Source organism: Salvelinus sp. IW2-2015, linkage group LG19 (genome assembly GCF_002910315.2).
Source record: "Salvelinus sp. IW2-2015 linkage group LG19, ASM291031v2, whole genome shotgun sequence".
NCBI classification, from domain to species: domain Eukaryota; kingdom Metazoa; phylum Chordata; class Actinopteri; order Salmoniformes; family Salmonidae; genus Salvelinus; species Salvelinus sp. IW2-2015.
Window position 1 is genome coordinate 9577832 of NC_036859.1, and position 21420 is coordinate 9599251.

General features: G+C 43.6%; 1 protein-coding gene across 2 annotated transcripts in view; it reads right to left on the bottom strand.

The window, feature by feature from the left end:
- Positions 1-13807, bottom strand: part of LOC111979283 (uncharacterized) — a 136508-nt gene extending 122701 nt beyond the window's left edge. For both annotated transcript variants that reach the window (XM_024009714.3, XM_024009713.3), the window contains exon 1: positions 13657-13807. The gene's annotated coding sequence lies outside the window, so the exon portion shown is untranslated. The remainder of the gene's footprint in view (positions 1-13656) is intronic.
- Positions 13808-21420: the final 7613 nt, after the last annotated feature.

A 21420-nucleotide genomic window follows, 5' to 3' on the forward strand; every position in this document is an offset into this window, starting at 1 on the left:
TGCCAAGCGGCGCGGATGAATGTGACTTTTGGCTCAGGTTTTAGATAGTTATATTTTTTCCCGACACGGGTTGCTTTTATTCTACTGAAAGCACATTGAATCGATCTGCGTAAAGACCGGGGAGATTTGCTGGTGGATTAAGTCTTTCATTAGGGAAAGCGAGAAGTTAATTGCGACGACAGCTGCATTTCTCTGACTTTACACGATTGGCATTTTAACAGCGTCTCTTTAAAACGGAAAAAGCCATTTTCAATAAATGCAGGGCAATCTTTGCACGATGAATCGAGCTCAAATGAGCTTTTCTTCTCATTCTCTCCTCCTTCTAAAGACGTGTTGGCAGCACAGTGTGCGGAGTGAGTTGTCGCGCAGAGACGTCACGCAACGAATAAACAAAACACTCCACAGCGAACGATGAAACAGACGCTCAATGTGAAGAGATATCAAAGGTGAGCTAGAACACGGATGATGCCTGATGAAGGGAGAGAAGGGAGTATTAAACTGGTGAATAAAGTCATGGGGAACAGAGTGAGTGAGAGGTTCTCTAACTGATTGATTAGGGGGGCGAGGGGTTGAGGCAGTGCTAAAAGACAAGGGAGAAAAGTGAGGGAATTGAGGGGACAAAAAAAATGTAACATTGTCAAATGACAAACTACGTCTAGGAAACACACAACAAGACATCAGCCTAGAAATGACCATGCTCAGACATGCACAATACGTACCAGTACGGAAGTAGAATAAGTTTTAAGATGAGAAATGCGGTATGAGGGGAGATACAAAGGGGGGATTACATGGACAGAGGACCCGGCAATGTATGGGCGCGAGAGAGACAGAAACAGAGTGAAAAAAAGAGTCAGAAAGCTAGAGAGAAAATGACAGCAGGAGGGAGGAGAGAGAGAGAGTGAGGGAAGGGGATTAGAGAGTATTGCTATATGTTTGAAAAGAAGAGATAGAGACAAAAGAAACAGGAGGCATGAAGGAACAAATGAGTGGGGGAGACAGACAGTGAGAAAGGAGGGATGGAGGACAAATGAGAGAAGGAGTGAAGCGGTGAGAGGAGGAATAGAGAGCAGGAGAAGCCCAGCGGTATATGAGAGACAGGGTAACAGGCACTGTTAGTGCCGATCAATTTCCCGTCCCTCAATAATAGATGTGACGAGTCTGGTGGGCTGTTATCAGACGTGCCTGACCGACCGAAATACAATCCCCACAGGGATCCCTCATACACTCATACACACACACTGGCACAACACACAAATATACACACATACTACACACTGTCATAAACAGCATATACACATTACCACAAAGCCCAGGAGCACACAGTCACTCAGTGTCATGACCAGAGATTCTAGAATACACACACACACACACACACACACACACACACACACACACACACACACACACACACACACACACACACACACACACACACACACACACACGTACACTCTCATCAACAGCACTTTCTCCTCAAATCACACAAACCACAAACCGTCATCAGCATTCCCACCGTATGCTATATCTTGCCTTCTCTCACTCTCCATTTCTCTTCTTCCTCCCCTCTGCTCTCCCTCCATGTCTTACCCTCTCCCTACGGAGACTCGCGCTGAGATTCATGCTCATCTCGTGGTGATGACAGCCGTGGCCATATGTCACTAGTGCTTTTAACAGTGCAGCTGTAAATGTAGCAGCAGGCATGTGGAAGAACCTCAGTGACAGAACACGACAGGAACATCTCTCTCTCTACCCAGATCTGTCACCAACACCTCCCCTTTCATCTCCAGCAATCCTGGGTATTGTGTGCGCGTGTGCGTTTTGGATTCCCTTATGTGTATGCAAGCTCTATCTGTGCATGTGAATCGTGTGCTGTCTGTGTGTAGCTATAACAGCCATGTGTGTGTGAGTCGTGGAATAGCAAAACATATCAAATGAATCTAAACAGCGGCTGTGTGGAGACGACACCAGAACAAGGGTCAGTCTAAAACCCTCAAGGTCAACTCTTGACCTCGAAGACAGTTCCACTGCTTTTTCTTCCATCGTTTCCCTCTAATCAGGGACTGATTTAGACCTGGGACACCAGGTGTGTGCGCAATAAATGATCAGGTGGAACAGAAAASCAGCAGSCTCCGTACCTCGTAGGGTCAGAGTTGAATAACCCTGGTCTAGAAGATAGRAACCCGGACTTAGAGTAAGAAAACCACAACTAAGAAGACTAGAAATCATGACCACAGTTACTCGAGAACAGGAGTGGGCAACTACAGTCCTCGGGGGCCAGAGAGGAGTCACACTTTCCCCCCCATCCCCTAGCGAACACAGCTGATTAAACTAATTGCATTCTAAACTGAAGATCATGATTAGTTGATTACTGGACAAAACATATTACTTTTTTGCTCAGGAAGATTGTGTACTATGCTATTGAATATTTAATACGTGTCCCCTATTTCCCTCTATTCAGTAGGACATTTACTTAGTGGGACCCTCAAGCTATTGTCATGTCCATGAAGCCAATACAAATGTCCGATCATGATGGCATAATAAATGAGCCACTGTGTAAAGTGTGACAAAGATAATTATTCTAAAGAGAATGCAGTGAGTGGTGGGAAAGTCTCATACAGGCCATTTGGCCCGGATTCAACAGCCAATCTGTATTCTAACAGCCTGGGCTGTTACATTAATGTTTGACACAGTTTAATTCTGKCAGTGGCACAGTCAAGAAACTTTATTTGAGAAAGATGCTGTCTGCTAAAATGACATGAGTCAGCAAGCCCCTAATACTGAGACAGACCCACCTCGAACACACACACAAACATGCCAACAAAAACAAACTCAGACAAACACACTTCCGTTTGCGCACATTAATTCAGAAACGTTGGGCAGATTTGCCCGTTGCCACAGAGAGACGTGATGGTACTTCAAACCCGAAGACTCCTGATAGATTGTGGTCACAACTGAGCAGCTCTAACCTCAAGGTCAATGAGGATGAAAAACCCAAATCCACACAACGAAGCAGCCCACCCTGTGATTATTTACAGAGCAGACCCACCAAGGATCCAATCCAGTTCATTTGGAGCATCTGAAGAGTATGATAGCCCATCTCCAGGAGCTAACACAAGACCCACCTCTCACGAAAGGTTACTCACACTCACCACGCGGGCATGCAGTTCAACAGACCACCTCCATGGCAGAAGCTTTATGGCTGTTACTGTGGAATCCAAAAAATACCATCAACCATCCATTCAACCAACCAGCAGGTATTCCATTGGCATTTGAAAAGATGAATAATCTAATCCCAAATGTTCCACTTAGTTAGAGGCAGTACCTATCTGGCGTTAAGCACATGACACCATGAAAGAGAGACACATGGACTGACTTCTGACTAAGGAATGCACATYAGGAGGTCCATGTCTCCTGGTGGGCGGTTTAAGTTCGAGGTGGTGCCAGCTTGTTCGATTGTTATCCCGTGTTTGTTCCACCATTTCAGTTCAAACGCATCTTTTGTGTTCCCTCTAAGTATCAGTGAGCACATCAGCAGTCTCCCACGGAACAGGAAATGTGGAACGCAAAACCCATTTCTGCTTCTTTGAACGTTTAGGATGTTTTTATATTTTTCAATTTCTGAGCTGTATCATTAATTATGTATAAAATTAGACTTTTTRATTTGAGAATCCAAAACGCAACAACGTGATTCGAGCATGCTTCTGGAGGCAACACTTTTCTCGCTAATTGAAGTGAGAGACGATACGCTTGAATAAAAATCAAACAAAGAAATGAGAGATGATGAGAGAGGATTAAAAAGGAGACAAAAAACTAAGTTCATGTTACTGATACTTTGACTCGTCACTTGGCACGATTAATGATCGATTAACAGCTGAACAGTCACACAAAAACAAAAATGCACACATGCACACACAAACATACACACATACATTCAAACAGCCAAACACAAACACAAATAGAAACAAACACACACATATACTCAACATATTTTTGTTCATTGTATGGGGTGCATTGAATGGATTAAGGCACGGATAGAACATTTTGAATGAGGAGACACTTTTATATGATGCGTTGCAAAAACAATAATGTGCACCGGAGCTGGGGGAAAAGACTGACCACTATAGCAACAGGAGTTACACACACACACACACACACACACACACACACACACACACACACACACACACACACACACACACACACACACACACACACACACACACGTGCTTACTGTAAGCTACACTCTAATACACTTAAAATCACAAGCTCAGCGCTCCTTGGACGAAGGTATTGATGATTCATTTTGTCTTTTATCAAAGAAACAGGAGTACTATTAAAAAGTGATCAGTCAACTACCAGGCATGAGGAGGCTGGCTTTAATTGCCCATTCATCAAAAGGGTTCCTCAAGTAGATCCAGCACTGAAATATCAGCCATGAACCAACTGAACTCCACTACATTAATAACGCTACTGATGAACCTCGTATACACACACTCTCCTGCTGGCTCACTATTAAAACTCATTTTACACACACAGGAGTGGACAAATTGTTTTTCACACACTGACACACCTTTCTCACACACACGCGCACGCACACACACTCCAACAAACAAATATATACATAATTTATACACATTTTTACAAGGACAATAGCTTAAAAGAACATGATGCTGTCAAATACAAACAATTGGAGGCAGGCTCACTGTATTACAAAACATCCAGTACTTTATCATAGAGTACAATGCCATACATCATAATATACTGTAGTAATCAAATCTATGGCATGCTTAAACAATCATGAATAAACACAGTCGTCTCTGTATACTGCCTAGTAGCATCAAGAAACCCTAAATCTCACCATCTCATTCCAGCCATTTTATATAAGCTTAAAATGCCTCTAAGGATGTTTTCAGCCAATTCCCTGCAGAGAATGCCACATGAAGAACAACGCGGGTTTGAAACAGGAATTAAACTGGTTCATTCATTTTGTTCTCTTTGGTTCCATTACCAGGCTTCAAGACACTTACAGGCATTTGAGCGTTTTTGTCATGTTTTGGGAATTCTTGCTTTTATCCATTTTACCGATGCATGCACTCTAACGAAACAGTTTTCGGTCACTTCCCYAGAATTATGCATGCTGCCTGCCTAGTTTTTCCCACACGAGCGGCTGCATCCATTGACAATTCATCCGTCTCTTCTGCTCTCATTTTCTGGTTTTATCATTTCCACTAAACCCTGCGTCTCCAGATCAGCTGTGTTAGCTGCTAAGCAGCTGCCCTGGGTCAGGACTTGGCTGGAGCTGTTATTAAGGGTTACACTAAAGACATTTAATGGGTTAAAATAAGCTTGAAGACACATACAGACACACTCACACACACACTTATCTTGTGTCTCCTTCTGACGATGGATTGATGAGAAAAATCTTCAAAGTGCCAAAGCGAAGCCAGGCTGGTGTTTGATGTGAGGATAATGATTTAGGTATGCTGCTGCCTGAGAAAGAGACATTTTTTATGCCAACCTGAATGGGGCCTGGAAACCCTCATTTAGGGCTGTGAGTTGGAAACCAGAAATTTGGAGGGTCTGATGAATATTACAAGCATGAGATTTTTGAAGTTCTGAAAGAGAAGTCTGATGGCATTTGGTTGGTGTTTTGATGTATGGGGAAGGTTTGGTAGTTAAGAGAGCACACTACAGCTCACTACCACTTTCACACGCCATTCCTCCAGGGGGCAGCAGCAACCATGTCCAAGTGCTGTGCTGCCAAGCCTTGATAAGGACAGGTGATCGTCAGTCAGTGTCCCAGCTTGCAAGCCGTGAGGCTTTTGGTTTGTTTGGTGGCCGTGACGCCTTSATTTATTTATTTATTTTTCATCTTTATGCCTCTATGTAGTTTTCGTTTTTGTATATATTTGTTTTCGTCACAATCTTAACATAATAATCCGCTTGGACTGGCCAACCAAGAGGTCGAGAGAGACAGAGCTGTCCCTGGACCATAGTAAGGTTGCTCTCTGCCTGGACACATGTACATTTAACACCACGCTGATTTCTCACATAGATCCACATCTTAAATCAGGTTACAGACCAGTTAATCTAACTGCACTGTCCAATTTACAGTAGCTATTACAGTTTAAAGTAATGATGGACTGTCGTTTGAGTTGTTCTTACCAAATAGAGCTATCTTCTGYATACCACCCCTACCTTGTCACAACACAACTGATTGGCTCAAAAGCATTAAGAAGGAAAGAAATTCCACAAATAAACTTTTAACAAGGCACASCTGTTAATTGAAATGCATTYCAGGTGAATACCTCATGAAGCTGGTGTGCAAAGCTGTCATCAAGGCAAAGGGTGGCTACTTTGAAGAATCTCAAATATAAAATATATTTGGATTCGTTTAACACCTCTTTGGTTACTACATGATTCCATATGTGTTATTTAATAGTTTTGATRTMTTCACTATTATTCTACAATGTAGAACATTTTAAAAATAAAGATTAACCCTGGAATGAGTAGGTGTGTCCAAACATTTGACTGGTACTGTACATACAGTGTGCCACAGTAGAAATGTTAACAACTAGATATACAGAAACTATAATGATCACGTGATAAGGCACTTACTTTTATAGRAACGCGCACATGTCCAAAGTTATTATTAGTAGTGAAGTCAATGTGGGCACCAGGCGGAAAATATGCAGGGGAGGAAAACGTTTGTGCTTGGACTCTTGTAGAAGAGAGAAGTTTTGTCCGGCTCAGTAATGCCTCAAACGTAAATAGGCCGAAACAGTATAATTGGCTACTACTATGTGAATTAATGAGGAGGTGGAACACACCTCAATTCCATTTTTTTTAATTTTTAAAATGACAAGTTGAAACAGCCTATAGTTAATTAGCAGGCAGCGTGCCTTGGTTTAAGGGCAGCATGGGTTAATTGTCCTGTTGCATAACAACCACATTTTGGAACAGTGAGAGCATTCTGACATCATGCGCATAAACAATTCTTGCCCTGGGGGCGACCGTTAGAGATGTTTGGAACTCACGCATGAAAAGGTTAAATACAAACCAATGTTACAAAASTAATAACTAACCTACTGATTTTGCTGCACTCGTTATGTCTAGCGGTCTTAGATCTAGTTAACTCTTGACGCTAGGGGTCAGAAATTCTTTTTTTCTTAAAATATTGTTCCCAAGGTAAATGGACATATTCTCTGGCCCAGATCGTAGAATATGCATATAATTTACAGATTAGGATAGAAAACACTCCAAAGTTTCCAAAACTGTCCAAATATTGTCTGTGAGTATAACAAAACGTATTCTGCAGACGAAAACCTGAGAAAATATAACCCGGAAGTGATAATTCTTTTTTAAATTTTTTAAATCTGTGTTTCCTGGACCGTCTATCCTCCATTTAAAGGGGTATCAACCAGATTCCTTTTCCAATGGCTTCCTCAGGCTGTGACCAGGCTTTAGACATAGTTTCAGGGTTTTATTTTGAAAAATGAGCGAGATGTTTCAAAAGAGGTCAGGTGTCCTCTGAATAGTTCCTGCGCGCGAGAGAGGGGCTCCCCATTTTCCTTTTCTSTCTTAAAGAATAGGTTATGGTCCGGGTGAAATATTATCGATTATGTTTGTTTAAAACAACCTGAGGATTGATTATAAAAACATTTGACATGTTTCTACGACCATTACGGATATTTTTTGGAATTTGTCAATGGAACAAGGCTGTAGTTTCTCACATAACGCGCAACCCAAATGCGTTTTTTTGTGATAAAAGTAATATTATTCGAACAAAAGAACATTTGTTGTGTAACTGGGAGTCTCGTGAGTGGAAACATCTGAAGATTATCAAAGGTTAAGCGATTGAATTTTATTGCTTTTCTGACTTTCGTGACCAGCTAACAGCTATATGGCTACTGTTGTAGCATTGATTGCTACACTCACAAAAGCTTGGATTTCTTTCGCTGTAAAGTATATTTTCAAATCTGACACGATAGGTGGATTAACAAAAAAGCTAAGCTGTGTTTTGGTATATTTCACTTGTGATTGCATGATTATAAATATTTTTTGTAATATTTATGCATTTGGCGCCCTGCAATTCTAGCGGTTGTTTAGGAAAGTGATCCCGTAAAAGGGATCCGTAGCGCAGRGAAGTTAACAAGAATTTAAGCTTTCTGTCAATATCAGACATGTCTTTGTCACTGGAAATGTTCTTGTTACTTACAACCCCRTGCTAATCRCATTAGCCTACATTAGCTCACCCATCCCAAGGGGGACCCACCAATCTTGTAGAGGTTTTAAGACATGAAGGTCAGTCAATCTGGAAAATTTCAAGAATTTGAACAATTCTTCAAGTGCAGTTGCAAAAACCATCAAGCGCTGTAATGAAACTGGCTCTCATGAGGACCGCCACAGGAAAGGAAGACCCAGAGTTACCTCTGCTGCGGAGGATACGTTCATTCGAGTTACCAGCCTCAGAAATTGCAGCCCAAATAAATGCTTCACAGAGTTCAACAGACATCGCAACATCAACTGTTCAGAGGGGACTGAGTGAATCAGGCCTTCGTGGTCGAATTGCTACAAAGAAACAACTACTAAAGGACACCAATAAGAAGACTTGCTTGGGCCAAGAAACAAGAGCAATGGACATTAGACCGGTGGAAATTTGCCCTTTGGTCTGATGAGTCTAAATTAGAGATGTTTGGCTCTAATCGCTATGTCTTTGTGAGACGCAAAACGGATAATCTCTGCATGTGTGGTTCCCACCGTGAAGCATGGAGAAGGTGTTATGGTGTGGGGGTGCTTTGCTGGTGACACTGTCTGTGATTTATTTTGAATTCAAGGTACACTTAACCAACATGGCTACCACCTCATTCTGCAGCGATACGCCATCCCATCTGGCTTGCGCTTAGTGAAACTATCATTTGTTTTTCAACAGGACAATGACCCAACACACCTCCAGGCTGTATAAGGGCTATTTGTCCAAGACGGAGAGTGATGGAGTGTTGCATCAGATGACCTGGCCACCACAATCAACCGACCTCAACCCAATTGAGATGGTTTGGGATGAGTTAGACCGCAGAGTAAAGGAAAAGTAGCCAACAAGTGCTCAGCATATATGGGAACTCCTTCAAGACTGTAGGGAAAGCATTCCAGGTGAAGCTGGTTGAGAGAATGCCGAGTGTGCAAAGCTGTCATCAAGGCAAAGGGTGGCTACTTTGAAGAATCTCAAATATAAATATATTTTGATTTTCTTTGCACTTTTTTGGTGACTACATGATTCCATATGTGTTATTTCATAGTTTTGATGTTTTCACTATTGATCCACAATGAAGAAAATAGTAMAAATAAATAAAAACTCTTGAATGAGTAGGTGTGTCCAAACTTTTGACTGGTATTGCATGTATGTATTTACTGTTTTATTCACATGTTTTCAAGTTCTGGTGACAAATCATGCATTCCGATTCTTGCATAGACTGTAATGGACACATATGATAAGTGTAAAATACTTTTTTGAAGGTTGTACTGATTATGATGAGTGTAGCCTGATTACGACTAATGTAGCCTGAATTTTCCGGTTTGGATGAGAATTGTGTTATTGTGTCGCTACTTCTGTGAATGTCTGAACATTGCATCCAAWAATAAACTGCTCACATTGAGGACATAACGGTGTAAGGACTGTGTTTGTGCAAAATGTTTCTGTGAAAAAAACATTGTGGCCAGCTCAAACGCTGACTGTTGCATCAGTCGTAACTGGACATTCTATATAAGCATTSTAATCACACCGGTTTGAGCGTACGCTGCAGGGACATTGTAGAATGAGCACTCCTGTGTGTTCGTACGTGTCAAAGGGTTCATTTCGATAGTTAGTTAGCCTACATTATATTGAAAGAAGCTCTGTGTAAACAAACCTGTCGGTCTACGTGTGAACGATACTTTAAATGGCAAGGGCTCTGCATTGCTGAATGCACTGCAGCTATCGGTTCATCATTGTCATACAGTAATTCAGTGTGTAATACCCGTCTAAGTCCCTGCGAAGCAGAGGAGCAGGCAGTGTCTGCACCGAGCATGTTAAGCCCACTCAATGTCCTATAGGACAGGCCAATTTAACACAGGAATAAGCCAATTATCTTTGTGGAGTAGACAAATTTACAATAGGATTTCCCCCAATTCCTTCTGGACTCCCATGTCAGAGCTTGGAGTTGCTTTCTAACGGCCACACACACCGCCGCAAGCCTACCCAATACGAACACACACACACTCCCACACTTGCATCAGACACACTCCTGGGTGAGCCCTTACTGCGATGAATGTGCCCTCTATTCCTTAAATGAAAGCTCCCTCTCTCCCTTTACAATAATGTCTCCAGCAGAGCGGACTGCTGTACATTTTCATGAGGAAATCCTCCATAATCCGAGCGGCCAGCGAGMGAGGTGGTTCACGTCAATCTCTGAAGGCAGGAAGAGGCTTGGCGCCTCACGTGCCTGCCACACTCCAGCCCCACATCCCTACATGCTCCAGCCACAAAAGAGACCTCCTCCCTGGGCTTGGCACAGTGGGCCAGCTGCATCCTCCCACACCGTGTTCAGGAGAAGGCAGAACAGCCACAGTCGCCTGTACAATCAGACCGTGACAAGCTCTAGCAGCAGCATCCATCCATGAGGAGAACACGGCTCCTCCACAACCATTTCTCTAAATGGGTACCCCAGGGAAGAAATATGTCTTCCTGATGAACCAGTCTGATTGAGAGGGGAGTCACCCGGGTGTTATATTGCATGTCTTYAACCATCACCTCTACAGGTAGAGACATTGGGAAGATCTCTGTCTGGTTGAATCACATTTGTGAAGGAAGAAGCRTCAAAGGCTGCTATGTTTCTTTATCAGTTAGCGCTCTATAAGGTGCCACCAGGGAGGTAGAATGTGGAGGAGCTAATTYCATTTTCTGACTGAACAGCATGAGTACATGAGTGTGGGTATCCCTGGCAACGTGGGACTCAGAAGCCCCATTTCCCCCACAACAATTGGAGTGGGAATACGAGAATGAAATAATCTCTCTCTCTCTGAGATGACTCCAGGGAACACTCCGAGTCTTCAACAGTCGCTATTCTAACGGAGGGTCCCGGCACGGCGTCTAATTCCTTTAGCTGAATTGAACGCTGCTGAATTGGTAGATGTCTATAACAGCAGTCAATTCCCTTCCCTGAACTACAAAACCCAAGGGCGGTAGACTGTAGGTCTTCAATAGTCATTAGTTTGGTTTCAGAAAGGGAAAACAAGCCATTGATCATCCCCCCTGTTAACGGTGCATTCCCAACTCGGCTGCACGTCTAACCGTAATTTTGCTGAATAAGAGCCTTGGGGGCGCTGTGTGTCTTAAACACTCTCTTAAAYGTCTACAGAGAGTAGCCCGAGGAGAGGATGTGTCATTCGAGAGAGTCCCCGGCCCCTCCATTGTCTGCTATGGCTGCCACTGGTGACGTGGCTCTCTTCGAGAGAATAGCTTCATTTATCTGGACAGCAAAACACTTTAGCCACACTTGAGATAAGGGTTGCGGTGTTGTTACATAAGAGAAAAACTGTGGAATAACAGCCAGTGATGTTTACGATTTGCCCGGGCCAGGCCTGCACGATATCACCACTCTCGAACACTTGCTCTCTCTGTCTCTTTCCCTCACTCATCTTCTTTTTCTGGCCTTGGCCAGTGTCCTTCCATCTCGCTCTCTCCTCCCTCCATTCGATGTCTGTTGTAATAAACAGTAATGTCCGGTAATGGGAGGTGGTGAGTCCTCCCTGTCACAACAGCAGCACCTCTTTTTCAGCCTCCCTTCTCCTTGTCGCTTTATAGCTGACATAAGTCACTGAGTCAATGTCTTGTCTATACACACACACATCTACCCTTCCTCTCAGTTCTCTCTCTCCCTCTCACGTCTCACTCAGGGTAAATACAAAAGCTCTTTGGTGTAAAGAATTATGAGCTTAATGCTGACACAGATTGTTTTGCTCTGTTTTAACCAAATTAGCGGAGAGCATTTGTCTAATGTCCGATCTCCCTTGATGTATTCTCACAAGACCTTTCGCTGCCAAGGCAAAGCCAGGTCGAAATTGAATGTACAAGCACAGGAAAAACTGTGCACACAGCCAAACACAGAAACACACATAAAAAAAAGATAAACACATGCATAGTCATTGATCATCAGCCAAACGTATATGCTTTATCTACAAATATTAAATAWAGCCTACCTGTGTTCCATATAAAGCACACTGATTCATCAGTAAAATACATGGTGTGATACATACTGCAGTGATTGAAGTGATTATGGATGAGCCAGAGGCTCACAACGATGCACTAAAACCCACACAAAGGTACTGAAAAGTGATTGAAGGATCTCTAAATACGTGTGTGTTGGAACGAGGGAGAGGGGGGGGGGTAGTGCACAAATCCAGGGGACATGCATCATTTTCCACAGAGAAAAATGCCAGCTACAGAGGCTTATATTAAAAGCTGGCATGGCTTTACAACATCAAATACATAGCATACTATTCAACCCACTTTAGGCTACTGTACACACAATGGTAAAACACCGCAAATAAAACACATTCACATTCAAACATGGACAGAATTGTTGATAGCAGCCTACTGCTAAAGGGCAATCATAAATCTCATAAAATGTTTGTCACAGGACAGTAAAACGCGCCACCCAAACACACACACACACACACATCACATTACCATATCGGAGAGACAGCACCGAACACAGCCCAGTCTTGTCACCGCGCGCTCACACCGACACCCCTCAATATCAAGCCAAACACTTGTTATAACCGATTTGGTACAAATAATAAATGGATACAATTAAGCTGGTATTATGAAGCGATACTGACAAGATCACCTTCATTAGGGACGCGCTGATCCTCATAGACATTGCGCATGCGGCAGGTAAAATATTTGCCTCGCACACACTCGGGTGTCACTGTCGGTTTTTGGTAGGCTACGTGTCTAGTCTGCCGCTACCCCGCGGATCTTTTAACCGTGGCAGACAGAAGTGCGCGCACCATCTGCTCGGACTCGGTTCAGTCACGTGAAATCTGCACTGGTCCATCTCTCCCAAGTGACCCCGAGACGTGCGCGTGCCCTGTTCACTTAACTGAGTTATGCGGTTGTAATAGATGACAAAATACCTACAAATATGTGCATCAAAGTCTAAATKCATGGCACTCGTAGCCTAGCCCATGGTCACAATAATAACATGTGTGGGTTTGTCAAGTCTGTTTTTAAGAGACGTTGTAGACATTGGCTGTTGTTGCATGAAATCGCCCAAAATCTAGTGGAGTAGCCAACACACTTTTTGACATTTCAACATAAAATGTAAGAAAATCTGTTCTCTCTTTCAGCCCCGCAATTATGCACAAACAAGGTTCACTATAAAACCACCATGCAATTCATCTCGAAGAACGTTTTCAAGAATAAATATCAATGTTTAGGCTATTTAGTCTAATGCATTCAGACTGACAAAGAAATAATGCATTTGATAGACTGTCAACCAAATAAAAATACGATATTTATCTTCATTTGCTTCWATAATATCGCGGTTAAAACATATTCTTCCGACTCACCGCGCGCATTGCTTGATTACCTTTTGGTGATGTTAAGAATTAATTTACCTTCAGAGGTCGATCTTTGAATATTGTCTGAAGTTTCTTGCCTCTCGTCGTATCTGCCCGTCTCTAGTGACAAGAGTCACACTGAGTCAAATGTGAACAGGGYAAACGCTGTTGTCGCATCTCTCTCTCGCGCTCCAATAATAAGACCACTGTCTTAATCTCTCATCATGTACACTCGCTCTCTCTCTCTCTTCCCATCTCCTCCGTTTTAGCCTACTAACAGTTCACCACCATTTTTCAGGTCATCATCATCATCGTAGTAGCCTGTCCATCAACTAGACATCATCATCAGTCAAATAAAAATGTAATCAAATTATTTTCATTTTCACCATTGTTGGGTTWTTTTTATGTTCATATTGAATAACTAGCCCACAGTTCCTGTTGAAGGAAGAGAGAGCTCTGGTTCTGCAGGTCCATTAGAATTGTAAGAGAGACTGTTCCTCCTCCATTACATAAACACGGTCAGAACAGGGCCAGCCAGATGACAGAGGATGAAAAGACTGATTTATCCACTGGTGTGKGTGTGTGTGTGTTTGTGTGTACTCACTCTGCTCTCTTTATGGACGTGTGAGAGTGTGAGTCCCTCCGGCATTAACGGGTATAGCGTGGCATTGAACGCCTCCCTGCTACCCTTCCTCCCCAATAACCCAGGTCACTTCTATCCCCCTAGGATTTATGAGGTGTAACATCTACGTTCACACACACACCACACACACACACAAACACCACGACAACAGACACACACGACATCCACACAACACACACACACAGCCACACACACAACACACACACCCACAGCACACACACACAAAGACCATACACTACAGGACACCCCACGCCATGCAGACGCTCCTTAATCCCGAATACACCTCAAATATTATGCCACAGCTAAGCCAATCTCTTTCGCAGATCGTGTGTGTGTGAGTGTGAGTGTGAGTTGTGAGTGTGAGGTGCGGTGTGTGTGTGTGTGTGTGTGTGTGTGTGGTTGTTGCGTGTGTGGTGTGTGTGTTGTGTGTTGGGTGTTGTGTGTGTTGTCGCTGTGTTGTGTCGTGCTGTGTGTGTTTTTGAAGGACAGATCAGCGAGCAGAATGGATGTGAGGAGTCTTCCCCTCCAGTAGATGCTCTTCATATCAGTGACAGTCGGAAGTTTACATACACTTAGGTTGGAGTATTAAAATTGTTGTCACGTTCCTTGACGTCTGTTTCTGTATTTTTGTAGTTGTTAGTTGCAGGACGGGTCTTGGGTGGGCAGTCTCATGTTCTGTTTCTACTTTGTGTTTTGGGTACCCTGATATGTCTAATTTAGAGGCCGGCTTGTTGTCCAATCTCCTCTGATTGCAGAACATTATTATCAGTAGTGGTTTTCAAAACATGTATCGTTGTGTCGTGGAGTGGCTCTGTGTCTGTGTCTATGTTGAAGCCATACCGGGTACGTGTTCGTTTGTTTGTTCGTGTTCGTTTTATGTATGGTTCATTTTGTCCTGTCCGGGCGTTCTTCGGAGTTACATTGTAAGTTCTACAGTCAGGTTGTGTCTAGTCTCCGTTTGTTTGTTTTGGTTTAATTCAAGTGAAGTTTGTGTTTGCGTCTTTACTTAAATAAACAGCAATCGCATGAAGCTGCAGTTTGGTTCAAGCCCTGCTCCTCCTCGCTTCGGATGAAGAGGACGGAGAACGATCCGTGACATTGTTTTTCAACCTCCACAAATTTGTTAACAAACTATAGTTTGGCAAGTCGGTTAGGACATCTACTTTGTGCATGACACAATTAATTTTTAGAACAATTGTTTACAGACAGATTATTCACTTATAATTCACTGTACCACAATTCCAGTGGGTCAGAGGAATCTGTGTATGACTGTGTCTTTAAACAGCTCGGAAAAATACAGAAAATTATGTAATTTGAGTGAATGGAGTGTACCTGTGGATGTATTTCAAGGTCTACTTTCAAACTAAGTGCCTCTTTGCTTGACATAATGGGAAAATCTAAAGAAATCAGCCAAGACCTCAGAAAACAAATTGTAGAGCTCTCACAAGTCTGGTTCATCCTTGGGAGCAATTTCCAAATGCCTGAAGGCACGTTCATCTGTACAAACAATAGTACGCAAGTATAAACACCATGGACCACACAGCCGTCATACCGCTCAGGAAGAAGACGCGTTCTGTCTCCTAGAGATGAACGTACTTTGGTGCAAAAAGTAGAAATCAATCACAGAACAACAGCAAAGGACCTTGTGAAGATGCTGGAGGAAACAGGTACAAAAGTATTTATACCACAAAATGAGTCCTATATCGACATAACCTGAAAGGCGCTCAGCAAGGAGGATGCCACTGCTCCAAAACCACCATAAAAACCAGACTACGTTTGCAACTAAACTGGGACAAAGATTGTACTTTTTGGAGAAATGTCCTCTGGTCTGATGAAACAAAAATAGAACTATTTGGCCATGTAACGACCATCTTTAATGTTTGGAGAAAAAGGGGGAGTCTTCAAGATCGAAGAAACACCATCGCAACCTTGAGGCATGGGGTGGCAGCATCATGTTGGCTTGCTGCAGAGGGAACTGGTGCACTTCACACAAATAGGATTGGCATCCAGAGTCAGGAAAATATGTGGATATATGTAACAACATCTTTCCAGACAGTCAGAAGTTTAAAGCTTTCGCAAATGGGTCTTCCAATGTGACAATGACCCCAAGCATACTCCAAAGTTGTGGCAAAATGTCTTAAGGACAAAAAGTCATGGTATCGGAGGGCCATCGACAAAGCCCGACTCAACCCTATTAGAAATTTTGGCAGAACTGAAAAAGCGTATGCGAGCAAAGACGGCCTATAACCTTGACTCAGTTTACACCAGCTCGGTCAGGAGGAATGGGCCCAAATTCACCCAACTTATTGTGGGAAGCTTGTGGAAGGCTACCCGAAACGTTTGACCCAAGTTCAACAATTTAAAGGCAATGCTACCAAATACKAATTGAGTGTATGTAAACCTCTGACCCACTGGGAATGTGATGAAAGAAATAAAAGCTGAAATAAATCATTCTCTCTACCATTATTCTGACATTTCTCATTTTTTAAATAAAGTGGTGATTTTTACTAGAATTAAATGTCAGGAATTGTGAAAAACTGAGTTGAAATGTATTTGGCTAAGGTGTATGTAAACTTCCGACTTCAACTCTATCTCTGCCTCTCCTAAATATCAAGGACAAGGAGCAACAGGGGGCAGACAAAGAAACAGCAAGACACAGACAGTCAGGCATAAACAGGTAATATGATACACAGACAGACATACAGTACAGACAGACATACAGTACAGTACTGATATAGACTTGTGATGTATGATACACAGAGACGAACACTCAGACAGACAGACGGACAGATGTCCTCTCCTCCACCTGGTGGGTGTGTCTCCCCCTCTCCACCTGTCTGCTCATTTGCAGTCCTGTTCGGACTTCCCTTTCACAGGATGGCAGACAGCAGCACAAATACTGGGACGTGTGTACAGGAGAGCACAGTAGGTGTGTGTTGCGCGTGCATGCCGTCGARGGAGGAGAGGGAGAGAGAGGGAGGAGAGCGGGGTTCGTGTGTGTCTGCATATGTGTGAGATCAAGAGTATGTGATGGAGAGTGGGGGAAATGTGACAGGGTGTGTGTGTGTGTGTGTATGTGCATTTTGGCAAAAGTGGGGGAAATGTGACAAGGACAATGTGTGTGGTGTGTCAGCATGAGTGTGTGCGATTGTTTGGATTTAAATATATCCATATATGGGTCCTTCCTTTTGTTTTTCCTTTTCTGCATCCCTCACTCCGACAGTCAACCCAATGTCATAGCTCCTTTTGCTAATCTCTTTCAGCCTTTTGCTCCTGCGTGGTCAGAGAATGGATGGAGAGAGGAGGATGATAGGARCGGATGAGAAAGCTGGCTGCATCCTGCACAGCTCAGCTAAGCTATTGCTGAGCCCCGACCTGCCTCATGTCTCTTTAGGCATGAAATTACTCCTCGACCACTTATGTCACTCAGAAAACACAGATATACCTGGTTTTGCCTCACTCACCTGAGACCAGATCGTATATGGCTTTAAAGTGTACGGTTTCTAGCCCACCTCCCACAGGTAAAGAGACTGTGCTGCCCCAAAGGTACTCCACTGCAGCGGAACTGCTTAGACAACAAAAGGATAAATATATACGCAGGCACATTATCCTTTGCACAAATAAATAATATGTACAGGAAAATTCACACAATGTAGGTCACTTGGGACGCAGATGTGTGCCAAGCGAAGAACAAAGTGCTGACGACAAAAACAACAACAGCCAAATTGATGATTATTACCAGGACAGTAATGACGATAATCATCATTATCATCCAAGCAGAGAGAAAATAACAAAGTTTCGCAAATTATATGGTGGCTTTTTGTGTCCACCACATGCAGAGCACTGAGTTGGCGATGCTGTGCGTGTATTTACACCGATAAAATGTTTTGCAACTGTAATTGAATTCAAAATAATTGTGTCATTATATTTGCAGTGAATGTGAATTTCATGATCTACGTTCACCATTTTATGACTAACATGGCTGTCCACATATTATCGTCACTCTGTTGTACTATATTATAGATAATTAAGTCATGGCAGTATGTATTTACAGTAAGTGTGGTGTGAATGAACATTTATAACTTTCTTTTCACCATCCCTTTATTTTGCCACCATGTAAGCGATTTGTATCTCCCAGAGCTGCATTCTCTYGTCAGTGGCATCARTTCACTAATGCTCTCTCACATCACMACAGGGATGGTGCAATTTAAAGGGTATTCAAGGCTCCTGCCACCGCAAATACATTGATATCTATTTTCCTGACATCTGGTCTTTTACGAAGATAATTTCTTTGATCTGTTTCAGGTTTACCATTACTTAGCTATTTTAGTCTGTCTGCTCATCCATCCTCATCTTCGTCTCTCTCCCCATTTTCTTCCCCCGTCTCTSCCCCTCTCGTACTCTTTCATCATCTCTCTTTCTCTGCCTTGTCCCCCTTTCTTTGCTATTTATCTGCCGGTCTCTTCTCTTTCCCTCTCCCCCTCTCTTTCCTTGTCTCAGTGAATTAGCTGTGCTGGTCTGTAACRTAGCTTGTCTCAGCCCTGGGCTAARTCTCTGAGTTCCATATAGACAGTGCATAAAGCATGGCTAACATGGCTGTCCTTGTTGCTGTGCATGTAAGGTTTCTGACTGTGTGGTTTGCCCATGTCTGTTTTAGTGTGGACCTACAAGTAGCTGCCAAAATAAAGGAARTTGGGCATTGGGCCACCACGAGCCAGAACAGCTTCAATGCACCTTGGCATAGATTCTACAAGTGTCTGGAACTCCATTGGAGGGATGCAACACCATTCTTCCACAAKAAATGCCATCACCTGGTGTTTTGTTGATGGTGGTGGGAGAACGCTGTCTCAGGCTCCACTCCAGAATCTCCCATAAGTGGTCAATTGGGTTGAGATTTGGTGACTGAGATGGCCGTGGCATATGGTTAACATCATTTTCATGCTCATCAAACCATTCAGGGACCACTCGTGCCCTGTGGATGGGGGCATTGTCATCCTATCGGGGCATAGCCATGGTAGCCAAAATAATTTGCATGATGGGATGTTAATTGCTTAATTAACTCAGGAACCACACCTGTGTGGCAGCACCTGCTTTCAATATACTTTGTATCCCTCATTTACTCCATTATTTTGGCAGTTACCTGTATGTGTGCCCATGTGTGTGGGGTGTGTCCTCCTGCCTCCAGCACAGKGTTTCCCAAACTCGGTCCTTGGGGACCCAAGGGGTGCACGTTTTGGTTTTTGCCCTGTCACTACACRGCTGATTCAAATAATCAACTAATCATCAAGCTTTGATCATTTGAATCAGATCAAAACCAAAACGTACAGCCCTTGGGGTCCCGAGGACCGAGTTTGGGAAACCCTGCTGTAGCGTGTTGTAGTTAATGTGTGTATGTTAGTGCGCTCAACAGTGTGTGGTATGAACTCAGCTGCATGCTCACACCTGAATCTCCTTTGACTAAATAAACGCGCACGCGCACGCGCGCACCGACACACTCAAACTTGTACACATGGATATTTCCCATGCATCGCTCCCTTATCTCCATCTCTCCAGCGCTCCCTCCCTCTTCTTTTCATCTCCCTCGCTTTTTCTCCATCCACCAGATGGCTGACCCATCTGCTCCCTCTCTCTCCACCTCAATCACTTTTTCCCATAACTCCCATGTTTCATATGGTAGAAATCCAAGCTCTCCTGTACACAAGATCTTCCATCGCCGTATGTGGGGAGTAATTTACTCTTCTTACTATCAAACCTAGCATCACCTCGGCTTAGCTTGAACCAGTGTGTGTGTGTGTGTGTGTGTGTGTGCCTGTGTCCGGCTATCCCCTGGTTCACCCCATCTCTTCATCCTTGCCATGTGCTCAGATGTTTCCCAGAGCGAGTGCAGGGGTATTGTGCTGTAATCATAAGGCAGTGGAGTCCTAGCTCATCTCTGTCTTTGAGGCTCTGTGACCTTCCTTTTATAGATAGCTAAAGCCCTGCTGAGAGAAGCTTCTGACTGACAGGTGAGAAGACGACACCAGATACACTTACAGAGATGAGCAAGTACACACACACACACACACAGAGAGAGAGAGAGACACACTCAGATACAGACATACACACACAATTAGCCCGAGGTGAAGGGAGGTACAGGATACTGATCAATTCCGACACACGCAGTGAGAGTCAACGAGGACATAGAGAGGCAGACAGGCAGACAGACAGACAGACAGGCACGCAGAGAACATACAAATACTCCCAAACACAGACATCAATACACAACCAGACAGACACATAATTATAAAACCACTCAGCACACACACCCACACACTCTCACACCAGTAAATAGCATAGCTTCAGTGAGAGAGATTTGAAAGGATCGAGAAGTTTTGCAGAAGTGCAGCCTACTCTTGAGAAGAGAATTACAAGGAGAGATGGAGAAAATTGAAATCTCTGACAGGAATGCTTCTCCGATGCCACGGTTGTTCTTGAAACATTGAACAAAGAGAAAGGCGGTGTACTGTTTCTGTAGAAAAATAAAATACACTGATGGTGTGTGTGTCTGTGTGTGCGTGCGTGCGTGTAAGCGTATGTGTGTCCGTGTGTCCATTCGCGTGTGTCCATGTGTCACAGCTGCTACCAGGGACACACCTGCACAGAGCAGTGTGTGACCTGAGACCTCAGGTGTGGCTAAAGCTATTTCCAGAGGAAGGATGGAGGGGTCAACGTGTGTACAGGGTCGGCTGTATTCATGTGGAATAAACAAAACCATCCAAAACCCTGTGTGTCTGTGACTTAATCAAATAAAACAATATCCTTGCAACCAAGAGCAGCCTGTCACACCCCACACACCACCTTGCCCAAATCACCCTGGGCGGCCCGGCTCTACCTTACTGTTTAGGAGCAGACGGACGAGGAGCAGCGTAGAGCCGAAGGCCTCCAGCCCCGTCCTTTCATCTCCTGCTTTAACCCTTCATTAAACCCACTCAGTGTTTAACCCCTCGCTGGCTGAGCCCTGCCTCACACGGCCCTCTGGTGGGATCYCAGCTGAGCTCAGATCTGCCAATTAGTGAGATAAAAGCCAAGGCTACATCAGCCGGATCAGAGCCAGGCATTACAAGACTCAGGTGAAACAAACAAACAAATGAATCCCAACAATCAACCAGACGTGTGTGTGTGTGTGCGTGTGCGTAAAG